Source organism: Mus musculus, chromosome 1 (assembly GCF_000001635.26).
Source record: "Mus musculus strain C57BL/6J chromosome 1, GRCm38.p6 C57BL/6J".
Lineage (NCBI taxonomy): Eukaryota > Metazoa > Chordata > Mammalia > Rodentia > Muridae > Mus > Mus musculus.
In genome coordinates, this window is record NC_000067.6 from 151,735,298 (window position 1) to 151,748,734 (window position 13,437).

Genomic DNA, 13,437 nt, shown 5'->3' on the forward strand with positions numbered 1-13,437 from the left:
TTACTTGGCAATACTATTCTGAAAGGGTTCCACTGCTCTGCTCTTTGGAAAAAGAAGTATGAATGTTATAGCCCAAAGATGAGAGAGAATGCTGTGAAGTGTTCTCTTGCGCGCACCAGACTTGACCAGCAAGAACGACGCTACAACAAGATCCTTCTGCACACGTTTATTGGGAGAGCTTGATTGCAGAGGCGAAAAGACCCCGAGCCCAGAACTGCTTATATAGGCCTAGGAGAGGCGTGTCCCACACCCGGATTGGTTATGCACTACGCCTCATTTGCATGTTCCTCATCTGATTGGCTACTCTCTCTCTCTCTGTACCTCACAGAGCCTCATTATCATACCTTATTTGCATGTCTCACATCTGATTGGTTATACTCTCAAAGCCTCATTATCATGCCCGGGCCAGGCAGTGTCTTTGCAAAAAACTTTACTGCATATGTACACATTGGTTGTTTGTCCAAACTTATGCATGGTGGCCAGCAGTAGTCAGTGCCACTCTGCAACGGCACATGTGGCTTCCCACAGTGTTCTATGGGCTTGCCGTAGCAGATGCATTCATGAATTCACTTATATGTACTCACACAACACCTGCCTGAGATCAAGCCAATCAAAACTCCTGCATAGATGGGAGGGGGCTTATGAGGGGCCTCTGTAGCTGAGGAACTATTGGCAGTTGATGGCTTCTGTGGGAAGCAGAGTCATGTTTCCTTTGGGAGTAGGTTACCCAGGCTCCAGTAGATGATGGTAAGCTATGTGCATGTGAACAGCATTAATCAAACTCAATAAATTGTTTAAGAGGAGGACGAGGAGGACCAGGAGGAGGAAGAGGACCAGGAGGAGGAGGAGGAGGAAGAGGAGGAGGACAAGAGGAAGAAGACATGAATTTGTAAAGAAGGTGTGTTGGGGCAGCCACAGGGGAATTGGAGGAGGGAAGTCAGGGTAAATAAGATCAGAACTCTTTGTATACATTTATGGACTTTTCAAGGAATGAGTAATATGTTTTTAAAAAGTGGATGACATTCTGTTGTTGCCTCTGATCTTATCTATGAAGCGCCTGCCAAGCTGCCTTTCTGGGCCTCTTCTACCATGGGAAGCCAGGCATCCAAACATGGCAAGATGACAGGCTGCCCAGGTGGGAATAGAAAACGCCCGAGTTGTTTTCAGCTATGTATTCCTGAGGATTCTCCCAAGAGGTCTGCCAGGGAAGACAGCTTAGCCCATTTCTCTTCCTTGATACACTTTAAGTTCAGAGGACTCATACTGAGAAAGGGGGCCGTGTTGCTGCGAAAACACAACAGTGCTTACTGAAGACCATGCGGATTTTAAACTTTTTCCTTTGCTTTATCTTTTTGTGTCTAAATGATTTTTTTTTTTTATGTCAAATAAAGTTTAAATCCACAAAACAGAAAGGTTACTTTAAGATGAAGTTCCTGGAGCCTATTAGGGAGATGGATTAAACATATAATCACAAAGCATTTAAGCACTCTATGTTAAGTATTTCTATAAACAGAATACATTCAAAGATACTCTTTATAATTCAGCAAACCCATAAAAATGGGAAGAATATGCCTTTAAGTCTTTTTTTTCTCCTCATAGTTACAGAACACTTATCATGGAAGCAGTGACTTCGCCACGCTTAATAAAAACTGGTGATCCTTTATAAACAGCTGCTACTGAGACATGCTTTGAACAGTATTCGTCCAGAAGCGGTGATGTTGCAGTGAAAGCTCTGAGAAAGGAGTCTGTTACACTTCAAGTTTATCTCCTTGTAGTAAGGATCTGAAACATCCCCTAAAAGGTTCACATCTTAATGTCTTAAGGGTGTGGTAGTCACCCTGTGGTATTCCTATGGGGTGTGGGTGCGGTGGTACTTTTAAGATGCTGAGCCTGCCATGGAAGGGCCCCAGCCCCTCCTCTTACTTTTCTTTTGCTTTCCAGATGCCAGGAAGTGAACACCTTGTGCCTTTACCCCACTTCCCAGGCATTGCCTCACAGGCCCCGAAATAATTGAGCCAACAAACCATGGAACTGAAACCTTCCAAGCTATGAGCCAAGGTAAACCCTTCCTTTTATTATTGTGCAGATGAGCACAGGCAGCCCTTGGCAGAGGCTAGCCAACACCCCTTGGCTGCCCTAACCAGTGCTGGGTGTGGAGGGGCAGCCAAGTTCATGGGAAGTTTGCTTCCTTTCTCTTACCTCCCTGCATCTTTGCACCCCCAGGCCTCTGGGGTTTGTTTATTTGCATTTTTCTCTTTGTTGTATTTTAGACGCCTCTATAAGATGCAAATCTCTCTGGATCAGTCAATGATGTTCTGGGTGTAGCAAAACACTACTTAAACCTTGGGCAAAAAGAAGAGGGTTGGGATAGCGAGAAGGCTCAGCAGGTAAGGAAAGGCTCTTGCCACAAAGCCAGAAAAACCCAAGTTTGATCTCTACAGCCCACGAGGTAGAAAGAGAGAACTAAGTTCTCCACATTGTCCTCTGACTTCCAGATGTACGTAGCCCTGGCACATTCCACACTCACTGACCCTCTCGCATACACAAATGCAGGAAATAAATAAATCCCAATTCCAAACCCTGGGAGAGAGAATGTGTGAAGTTTAATTTGGAGCAGGCATCTGTCTATGCCCAGTTAGCTATAGCTAGGAAAAGGTGGCATAGATGGTGACATAAAGGCGACGGTGTTTCCAAACTTATCTGAACCCAGAACAGCAGTCATCCCAGACCAACATTCAGACTTCCTGGCTTTTTAGAAGTTGCAGGTGTCAGTCCCTTATGTCCCTCAAATCAGAACTTTTCAGGATATTAGCATGGGATGCTCTGGTCTAATTTATGGACATCCCCTACTTCCCTTTATTTTTTTCCCCCACATAATATCCCTACGGAGTATTTGGGAATTTCATACCATGCACCCCATCACACTAGCTAATTCCTCCCAGGTCCACCCTCCCACTCTTGTACCAACCCCAAAAGAAAAAATATACACCGAGTCCAATTTGTGTTGCCCATATAACTCATTGGAGCATGGTCAAACTCCGTGGCCAGCCCCTCAAAGATAACTGAGTCCTCCCCACGCCCCCAGCAAAAGCCATCAGTTGTGAAGAGTTACACTTCACATATTCGCCACAGTTTTAAAGGGCTCTCCAGTAGCTTCCTGTCTGGACTATTTCTTTTGAGGGGAGAGAGGGGCTGTTACAGCCCTTCCATATATCTCATGCTTAGGTGTGAGTCTGCAGTCATCAATACCACTGCAGAAGAAACTTCCTTGCCTGTCACAGCCAGCAAGCAGAATGGCTCACGGAGTCCCACAGGTTTCAGGCATGGGCTATGGACATCCACACTGCCACATGGGCCACGGACCTCAAATCAACATGGTCCCCAGTGGCAGCACAAGTCTTTCACCTTTTACTACTTGTTTGTTTGTTTTTTGTTTTCCGTTGTTGTGTTTGATTTTGTGAGTCAGGGTTTTGCTGTAGCTCTGGCTGTCCTGGAGCTAGCTCTAGACCAGGCTGTCCTGGAACTCATAGAGTTCTGTTTGCTTTTGCCTCCTGAGTGCATGTACCAGCACTGCCTGGTGAGTGTGATGCGTCTTTTTTTTTTTTTTAAGGTTTATTTTATGTATGAGAGTACACTGTCATTCTCTTCAGACACACAAAAGAGAGCTTCAGAGCTCATTACAGATGGTTGTGAGCTACCATGTGGTTGTCGGGAATTGAACTCAGGACTTCTGGAAGAGCAGTCAGTGCTTGTAACCGCTGAGCCATCTCTCCAGCCCTAATCTGCTACTTTTAAAGACTAGCCAAATTTGTTTGGAAAAAGAATCTTTGCATACATAACTAAATTGAAGACTTCAGGATGAGATCACTCCAGATTATCCAGATGGGCCTTAAAACACAGAGGAGGAAAGCAGAGTTGTACAGTCATGAATATGGGGGGCCAGCACTTTTGATTTCGTCAAGGTAGCCATTATATTTTCCTTGGTGTCAGGCTAGATTGAAACTCCAATGTCACCTGTCTCAGGTATAAATCATGCTCTTTATTAGCCATTATCTTGGCAATTTAAACAAGTTAGTATGCCTCTTTGGGCCCAAGTTTGGCTATTCTTAAAAAGTAGGGGTGGTACACATCTGTATACACAGCAGTCCTGCAGCAAGATTGGGGGTGGAAACAGGCGGGTGGGCTGGAAGCTCATGGGCCATCTGTCCTGAAGTATGAAGACTAGCGACAGAAACAAGAGAGACCCCCTGAGACATACACAAGTTACCCACCTACCTCCATGTATGCACCATGGGACTCATGTATCCAATGTCTCCAACACACAAAATAGATGAATAGTTATAAAACTTTACATAGAGGCCACCTCTTCTATAGAGCTCATCAGTTGAAGGAAGTCCCCAAGGCTTGCCACCTTGCCACCAGCCTAAAAGCAACAGAGCCAGGGACCACTGCCTGAAAGTTCCAGAAGCAGGAGCTGAAACGAATCTTCATTTCTTTACATTGCATCTCTCTGGTACTTGCCACTGCAACAAAGAGTCAAAACAATGCAAGGATGAGACTTAATTATGATCAAGAGAAAAGTCTCAGACGCTGACAGTACAGAGAGCAAATTTCTTCCCAGAGTGAGGAACGGTAATTGGAAGAGTTGGACATGGGAAGTACTAAGCAGAATAGTTAAACATTCGCCATTGGAGAAAGCTTCACTCAACATAATAATCCTGGAAGTGCTAGCAGTGGCCCTTCCGTTGGTCTGGAGTTTAAAGGATCTTTCGGTGGCAAAGCATAAATCTTTATAGTCTTTGGGATAAGTGTAGATGTTAGGTGTGGTTCTACCTCCCAGGCCTGTGTTCCCAGAAATAAAACTCAGACTCAAAATGTATTTACAAATACCTTGACCATATAGTTAGTCTCTACTCTGACCAGATCATAACTTAAAATAACCCATTTATGTCAATCTACATTCTGCTATGTGGCTGGTTACCTGTGCTCAGGTACCTAAATCCGTCACCTCACATCTTTCTGCATGAGTATTCCCACACCTGGCTCTATCCCAGAATCCTTTCTGTCTCCCAGATGTCCCACCTCCCATTTCATGCCTAAGCCATAGGTCATAGGCTTTTTAATTGGCAGGTGATGCATCCATACAATACACAAAGCAATCTCTCTACAATAAGACAAACGCTATAGAACAGGCCCATTCACACCTGTAAATGTGGCCATCTATTGGCTCTCTTATATACTTTTTAAATCAGCATTGCTCAACAGAACTGAGTCTTGCATAATCTAGATTTAATTTATTTCACTTTAAAAGCAAAAAGGTAAAGTAGTGATAGTTTATTTAACCCAATCTATCTAAAGTGTTCATTTAAATATTTAGTCAACGTTTAAAATCGTTATTTTACTTCTTTCAAACTTACATTTTAATCTGTTCATTTTGTGAGGTGTGTGAATGCATACAGGCTCGAATACGCCACAAGCACGCATACGTGTGTACAGCACACATATGCCACAGCACAAGTGTGGAGGGCAGAGGACAATCTTCAGGAGCTAGTGTCTACCATGTGTGTTCTTGGACTCGAATGTAGGTCATGAGGCTTGGAAGCAGGTGACTTTACCTACTGAGCTATATCGCTGGCCTCATCTTACATTTTTAAACAAGTCTTTAAAATCTAGTATCTTGGAAGACAATCCAAAAGTATATGTGTGCTTACAAATTAACCATATTTCAATTGCTTGATGGTTACATGTCGTTAGCGACCACTTTGCCGGTCTGCAGAGTTCTAGCGTGTATCATTAATGAAACCATTAGTCAGCTTCATAGGAGTGGGAGGAAAAAAGAAAAAAAAACTTTAAAAATCCATATAAATGATTTCTAAACTCCAGGTTCCCTGGCATCCTGTGGGAATGATTATGAAGGAGAAACACGCGTCCTTGCTTCTGTGGATGACAGCACTAATAATTGCCATGCTCTCTTGCAAAACCTATGATTAGATATATCAAACAATTTTGCAAGCTGCTAAGCTTTCTTATCAAGTTCTAACAGACTCCCCCTTTCCAGAGGTGGAGCGGGGAATAACTGTCCTGCAGGTTGTTTACGCTACTGCGCAGCTGGGCCAGTCTAGGAGTCCCTGAGATTATCGATATTACAGCTTTTACTGTTTACTCCCTGCCTCTCTCACCACCATGGGAATTGGATACTCACAAGGGAAGCTGCCTGCAGCTCTTCCAGTAACACATTATCTCTGCACATCTCATGCAGAGGAGAAAAGAAAGGGAAGTCATGATGATAAAAATGGCTCCTTTCGCAACTCTTAGGCTTCCCCAGTAAAAATAACGAGTGCTATATATACTAATACTCCTGCAAGAACCCGGTATTTATCTGCTGTGCTAGGAGTCTCAATGAACAAACTACATACCATAATATTTTAATGGAATTGTTTTTCACAATTAATCTATTTTTTGAAAAAAGTCTATGAGTGTACCACAAATTCCTACCTGCACCTTACTAAGCAAGCATGACCGAAGGACAGCAACCAAGGACTTGGCACGACAATCAAGTGACTCCCAGTGACTACTGTTCTCCTTTCAAGTTACAGAATCCCTTGAGCTTAAGGTTGGGCACATTTATGCTCACTGAGAATCAAATACCAAGCGTTGTCATTAGGGGTGACCAATTCATAACTCCATAATACTCATTCATAAAGGGTATGAAGAAAGCGACAGGTGCAGCTTCCCCGTTCATATCCCTCTCAAAGGACTCTCCTCTCTTCCTTTCGTATCTTCAGGCAGCCCAGGTGTTTTGTGGCACTGGTGAAGCCGGTCATCATGAAAGCCTTTCAGTTGACAATGATCTGAGTTCCTAGACGATCATGGAACAGATTTGTTCACCAACCCTGGATTGCCCACTCCATTCTGAACACTGCACTGATTTGGACTCTAAAGAAGTTTAGGGTGGAAAAGCTTATTATACCTTTATAGCCTTTGGGACAAGACAAAGTACTACAGTTTAGGCCAAAGTAAGCTTGTAAATGCGGCCATCCTAAATCAGCACTGGCCAACAGAGATGAGTCTAGTGTCATTTAAAATGTATTTTAATTCACACACACGCACTGCACACAAAACAGCTAAAATGCTAAAATTTTCTGTGATGGTCAATAATAATTGCCTCTGGGCACTCTTGTGAGGAGCTGTCTAGATTAAGTCTCTGAGAATGTCTGTTGGGATTATCTTGGTTACATTGATTTCTGTGGGCAGATCCACATGAACTATGAGTTGGACTGTTCGCTGAGTCGGGGAACCTAGATTATATAAAGTATGAAAGGCAAGCTGAAGATTGGTGTGCATTCGTTCTCTGCTTTCTACTCTCGATCATGGATGAAGCGTGACCAGTTCTCTTGGTTCCCTCTGCTGTGATTTCCCCGACATGATGGCTTGAAACCTGGAATTATAAGCCAAACAACCCTTTTCTCCCTTACACTGCCTCAGTCAGAGTATTTGATCATGGCAATGGGAAAATCAATAAAGACACTGTCTTAGTCAAGGTTTCTATTCCTGCACAAACATCATGACCAAGAAGCAAGTTGGGGAGGAAAGGGTTTATTCGGCTTACACTTCCATACTGCTGTTCATCATCAAGGAAGTCAGGACTGGAACTCAAGCAGGTCAGGAAGCAGGAGCTGATGCAGAGGCCATGGAGGGATGTTCTTTACTGGCTTGCCTCACCTGGCTTGCTCAGCCTGCTTTCTTATAGAACCAAGACTACCAGCCCAGAGATGGCACCACCCACAAGGGGCCTTTCCCCCTTGATCACTAATTGAGAACATGCCTTACAGTTGGATCTCATGGAGGCATTTCCTCAACTGAAGCTCCTTTCTCTGTGATAACTCCAGCTGTGTCAAGTTGACACAAAACTAGCCAGTACAATTGACCCCTTGTCAACTTGACACACAAACACATCACTAGTAAGCCTCAACCCTTACAATCTTATTCATCCCCATTCTAAATAACTTTAAAAGTCCCACAGTCTTTACATATTCTTAAAATTTCAATCTCTTTAAAATATCCATCTCTTTTAAAATTCAAAGTCTTTTTACAATTAAGTCTCTTAACTGTGGGCTCCACTAAAACAGTTTCTTCCTTCAAGAGGGAAAATATCAGGGCACAGTCACAATCAAAAGCAAAAGTCAATCTCCAACCGTCCAATGTCTGGGATCCAACTCACGATCTTCTGGGCTCCTCCAAGGGCTTGGGTCACTTCTCCAGCCAGGTCCTTTGTAGCACACACATCATCCTCTAGGCTCCAGATGCCTGTACTCCACTGCTGCTGCTGCTCTTGGTGGTCATCTCATGGTACTGGCATCTCCAAAACACTGCATAACCCCTTCAGTCCTGGGCCATCAATTGCAACTGAGGCTGCACCAGGCCTCTCACAGTGCCGAGCCTCAGCTGCTTTGCGTGACCCCTTCATGCCTTCAAAACCAGTACCACCTGGGTGACCCTTACATATTACCAAGTCCTGCTGCAGCAGGAGTACAACCTTGGCCATCTCTGGAACACAGCCTCTTTGTGCTTTCAGAAAACACTTCCCAGAAGATGTCACCTCAATGATGCTGGTCTCTTCTTAATCACCGCTAATTTCTTAGCTCCAGCTAACCAGCATCAATAGTCCCAGTAATGCAAAGGTTTTGCTTTAGTAGTTCTGGTATCTTGTTAATCACAGCTGATTCTTCAGCCCCAGCTAACCAGAACCACAGAATAATCAAACTCCAAAATAGCAATGTCCCTGAAAAGAGTCTTTAATTTTCCCTCTGAAATTTCACAAGCCAGACCTCCATCTTCTGCACTGTTCTCAACATTATCTTCCAAGCTCCTACACAACATCTGACAGAGCTCTTAACACCAAATGGATCTTCTAGCCCAAAGTTCCAAAGCCCTTCCACAGTCCTCCCCAAAACATGGTCAGGTTGTCACAGGAATACACCATTATGCTGGTACCAATTTGTCTTAGTCAGGGTTTCTATTCCTGCACAAACATCATGACCAAGAAGCAAGTTGGGGAGGAAAGGGTTTATTCGGCTTACACTTCCATACTGCTGTTCATCACCAAGGAAGTCAGGACTGGAACTCAAGCAGGTCAGGAAGCAGGAGCTGATGCAGAGGCCATGGAGGGATGTTCTTTACTGGCTTGCCTCCCCTGGCTTGCTCAGCCTGCTCTCTTATAGAACCAAGACTACCAGCCCAGAGATGGTCCCACCCACAAGGGGCCTTTCCCCCTTGATCACTAATTGAGAAAATGCCTTACAGTTGGATCTCATGGAGACATTTCCTCAACTGAAGCTCCTTTCTCTGTGATAACTCCAGCTGTGTCAAGTTGACACAAAACTAGCCAGTACAGACACTCATCATATTTCCCCTACCCAAAAACAACCCAGTGTTCTCTGTGTAGCCCTGGCTGTCCTAGAACTTGCTCTGTAGATCAGGCTGGCCGTGAATTCACAGAGCTCACCTGCCTCTGCCTCCCGAATAAGTGCTGAGATGAAGGGTGTGTGCCACCATCGCCCTGGCTGACATTCACTATCTTACACAAGCTGATAGCTTTGGGTTCTTTTTCTTCTGGGACATATTTTTTTTTTTAACAAAGCTCCTATGACTACCAGCTTTAAGCAGATTGTTAGTATTAAATGATACAGTTAAGCACTTAACATATATATTCTTTAAATTAAAAGGAGATGTCAAAGGGTCATTATATCTATACAACTCATTGAACATGGAGAAGTCAAGCTGATACCTACCTAGACTCTTCCATCCCTACTGACTAGTGTTCATGGTACTGTAAGGTACACGCCTTACATGCCACCAGAGAAGACACTCCGCATGCCACCAATTCACCTACAAACCCTGCAGTCTACAATGGTGTTCTGGCTGCAGGATATGATGGTGCATTAGAGGCACAAAGGTTGTGGAAGTAACCAGCCACTTTCTTCTTGGATTTAAGGCCCACTCTACGAGATGAAAGCCATGCCCGACTCTGTTTCCATGGCCAAGAGCCTGAGACTAGATAGGCCAGGGACTTAGAGGAAAACGAAATACAACTGTTCTGCTAAAGGAATGTAGCACTAAAAGGATTCCTCATGGCTCTCTGCTATACTCATGGATCAGACAGCATCAGAGAAGCTTCCTCCTGAAGCAGATGGGAACAGCATCAAAGACTCACCATGTAACAATGTGAGACCTTGGGATGCTCAGTCCTAGATGGGATGTGTCTATTAAATCCCTCCCCTCAGGGATCAGGGAGCTATGCAGAAAAGAAGGCAGAAGAGTCAGTGGGGCTGGAGAACACCGAGCAAACAAAACCTTCTAAACACAGCAGGACTGGCTTACATATGAATTCACAGAGACTGTGGCAGCCATGCTCAGGGCCTTCACAGATCTGTGTCAGATAGGGTCCCAGTGCTGAGAGGGGAAGTGGACAGAAGCCCCCATCCCTAACCCAGAAGCTACAACCGCTCCCAGATGAAAAAATAGTTTTCTCCAATGGAGTATCACTAGGAATACAAACTACTCTTAAGGGCAGGACCCATGTCTGGCTGTAGATGCTAACACAAAACAAACTCAGTGGCATTTTTGAGCTTCTTTGTCTCATAATGCTTTGTCTGGGCATCACTTAATTTCTTGTCTCTTTTTCTTTCTTTTCTACTCCCTTTGCCCTTACAGGTCTTTTGCATATATAGTATAGTTTCCGAAGTTTTATTTTTATGAGATTTCTGTGTCAAATTCATCATGCCCCAGCTGAACTCACTTGTCGTCCCCCACCCCCACCCCCGACTGCACCCTGTCCCTTCTTTTCTCCCCTGTAGTCACCCACCCTATGGTAGTGAGTGGTAGTGAGAGGTAGTGAGTGGTAGTGAGAGGTAGTGAGTGGCACAAATATTTTAATCACTTGCCTAAGTAATAAAGGTGTAAGGGATTCATCCCAAATTGCTACTTCTAACAAATGTTTGTTGAATACCTGAAGTAATGAACAAATGGAAAAACTGACCAAATATGACGAAGACAATAGGCGACCACTGTTGAGGGAGATGTAAGGGAGCCTGTTTTTAACTCTGCACACTGACAAGTAGTTATTATTTGCTAACTTAAGAGACAGTGCTAGGTACAGATTTCATTAGAGATTGAAATTTGTCAGTCTTTTCAGGAAATTAAGGAGCAGAGTTGGTCAGAATAGTGTGTTTCCGTGACATAATTTATCAAAGTTTATTAATCTTACTACATGAATAAGACATGCTCAATTGTCAGTGGCCCCTCCAGGGTCTTGTTCCTTACTGTCGCCCTCAGAGATCTCAGCACAGCTTATACACAGTACTATTGAAGGATATTTAGGAAGGCGGGACACTCTTTTGAGTTTAAGGTCATTACATTTGGCAATGTCACCTCCCCCTCACTCTCTTCACTTTTTATCTGCATTTATGCTGGTGGCAGACATTGGTGGCTTTATGATTTCTGTGTATCTCATACATCTTATCAGAGAGATCTCTCTCTGACCCATCTCCGGACTCTGAGCCTTATAACTGCTCCCAGTTAACGGTTCATAACTGAGTTAACAAAAGTTCATCATTAAAAACATCATTTAGAGGCAGTGTAAACATATTGTAAGTCAGATAAATATTATGAGTGGTATAAAGTTTCTATTAATCTCAACATTTTGTGTGTGTTTCATCTGCACATATTTTGCCCACCACATGTGTACAGTGTCCCTAGAGGACACTAAAGGATGTTGGATCCCCTGGGACTAGAATTACAGATGGTTGTGATGCACCACACTGGTGCTGGAAATTAAACTCTAGTCCTCTACAAGAATAAGACATGTTTTTTTAGTTTTAGTTTTAGTTTTTGTTTCTTTTTTGTTTTTTTGTTTTGTTTTGTTTTGTTTCGTTTTTTGAGAGCAACAAGCCCAGTCTTTAAACTTTAGAGTTTTGCTTCTGCCCATAGGCAGATGAGAATAGGTTTACTCATAGGAAGTAGTGGCAAGGCCAGGTTCTGGGTGGTTGAATGTTGCCTTAAAGCTGAATTGCATGGATTTGAGACCTAGTTCCTCTAATAGGAGGTGAGAGTCTCTCAGCATCTTACTTTTTCTTCTGGAAACGGGATGCACCATAGCATTTACAGAGTTAGTGTTAGTGGATAAAAACAAAGTATGCCACGCAGAACTATTTTATTTTCTACTTATTCTATGGAAAGAGAACACAAGAGTAGGGGGTAAGGGGAAGGCTTGTCTAGATAAGAAAAGAATGGGAAATGAGAAAAGATAACAGTTTCTAATCTACTCAGGTAAAAACATACCCATGGCTACCAACCACTGCACTCAGGGCACCAAATACCCAGTGCGTGTTTTTACCAGCTAGGTTAAGCTTATTGTATTAGTATTTGCTTATTTATGGTTTTCTGAGACATGATCTACTATGTCTCCCAGGCTGGCTTAGAACTCACTTATGTGTAGACCAGGCTGGCCTCTAGCTTGTGGTGATCCTCCTGTCTCTGCCTTCTGAGTGCTGAGATTATGGGTGTAAGGTATCACTCCTGGCTTAGTAAATATTTATTAAATGATTTATGTATACTGAGTATAATTTTCGCAAATAACAAAAAGGTGGTTTTCCACAACCATTTACATAGTAGAGTCTGTAATAAAATAACCTTTTTGCATATATTTTTGTTTTTAATGGTTATTTCCAATCCTTTGAAATGAACAGTAAACTTGTTATTATTTATTGTAGAAAGCAATTTTATTAGAAAACATTTTTTTTAACTTCTTGGTGCTTGGGAAGGATTTTATTCTGGAGACTTGTGATTTAGAGTCAAACTGGCACACATATCACACAATATTGTACTCTATATTTTTAACATTTTTGCTCAAGAAAGTTCTTTTCCCCTTCAGACCACGTTAACTGTGACTAGTGAGTCTCACCTACTCTCTTCTCCATGCTTCACCTCTCACTGCCTAAAACTTTCCTATAGTTTAAAGAAAGAGAATGGGTCTAACTAAATCTGAGGTTCACCATAATACACATAATACACACACACACACACACACACACACACACACACACACCAGAGAGTTCCTGGTTGCCCAGTTCAGCTCGCTGATCTTTTCTAGTGTCCCCTCTTTTTAACGACTTACATTTAATGATGTGTATGGCTGTGTACATGTGAGCACAGGTGCCTGAAGATGTCAGGAGACTGTGTTGGCAGAGGCTTGAAGCTGAAATTATAGGCTTTTGTGTATTTTATCTGCCTTGAGTAACTGTTTCATGGTTGTGACTTCATGGTGTGTTTCATGGTTGTTTCAGGTCATGGTTGTCATTCTAAAAGTACAGAACCTGGGGGTCTAATAAAACTTGCACAGGTTGTATGTGGTACCTTGTCATTGTCTGCCAAGAGAAA

The 13,437-nt window shown here is 43.1% G+C and overlaps 1 long non-coding RNA gene across 3 annotated transcripts; it reads left to right on the forward strand.

The window, feature by feature from the left end:
* The first annotated feature begins 1,549 nt into the window (after nt 1-1,549).
* Nucleotides 1,550-7,456, forward strand: Gm41969. 3 transcript variants are annotated; one of them, XR_878603.2, is made up of 4 exons: nt 1,550-1,801; nt 1,942-2,058; nt 2,271-2,387; nt 6,786-7,456. It is a non-coding gene; the product is annotated as a predicted gene, 41969 (long non-coding RNA). The 3 variants fall into 3 exon arrangements; XR_878604.2 differs by having other exon boundaries at nt 1,550-1,774; XR_878602.2 differs by having other exon boundaries at nt 1,550-2,058.
* The last annotated feature ends 5,981 nt before the right edge of the window (nt 7,457-13,437 follow it).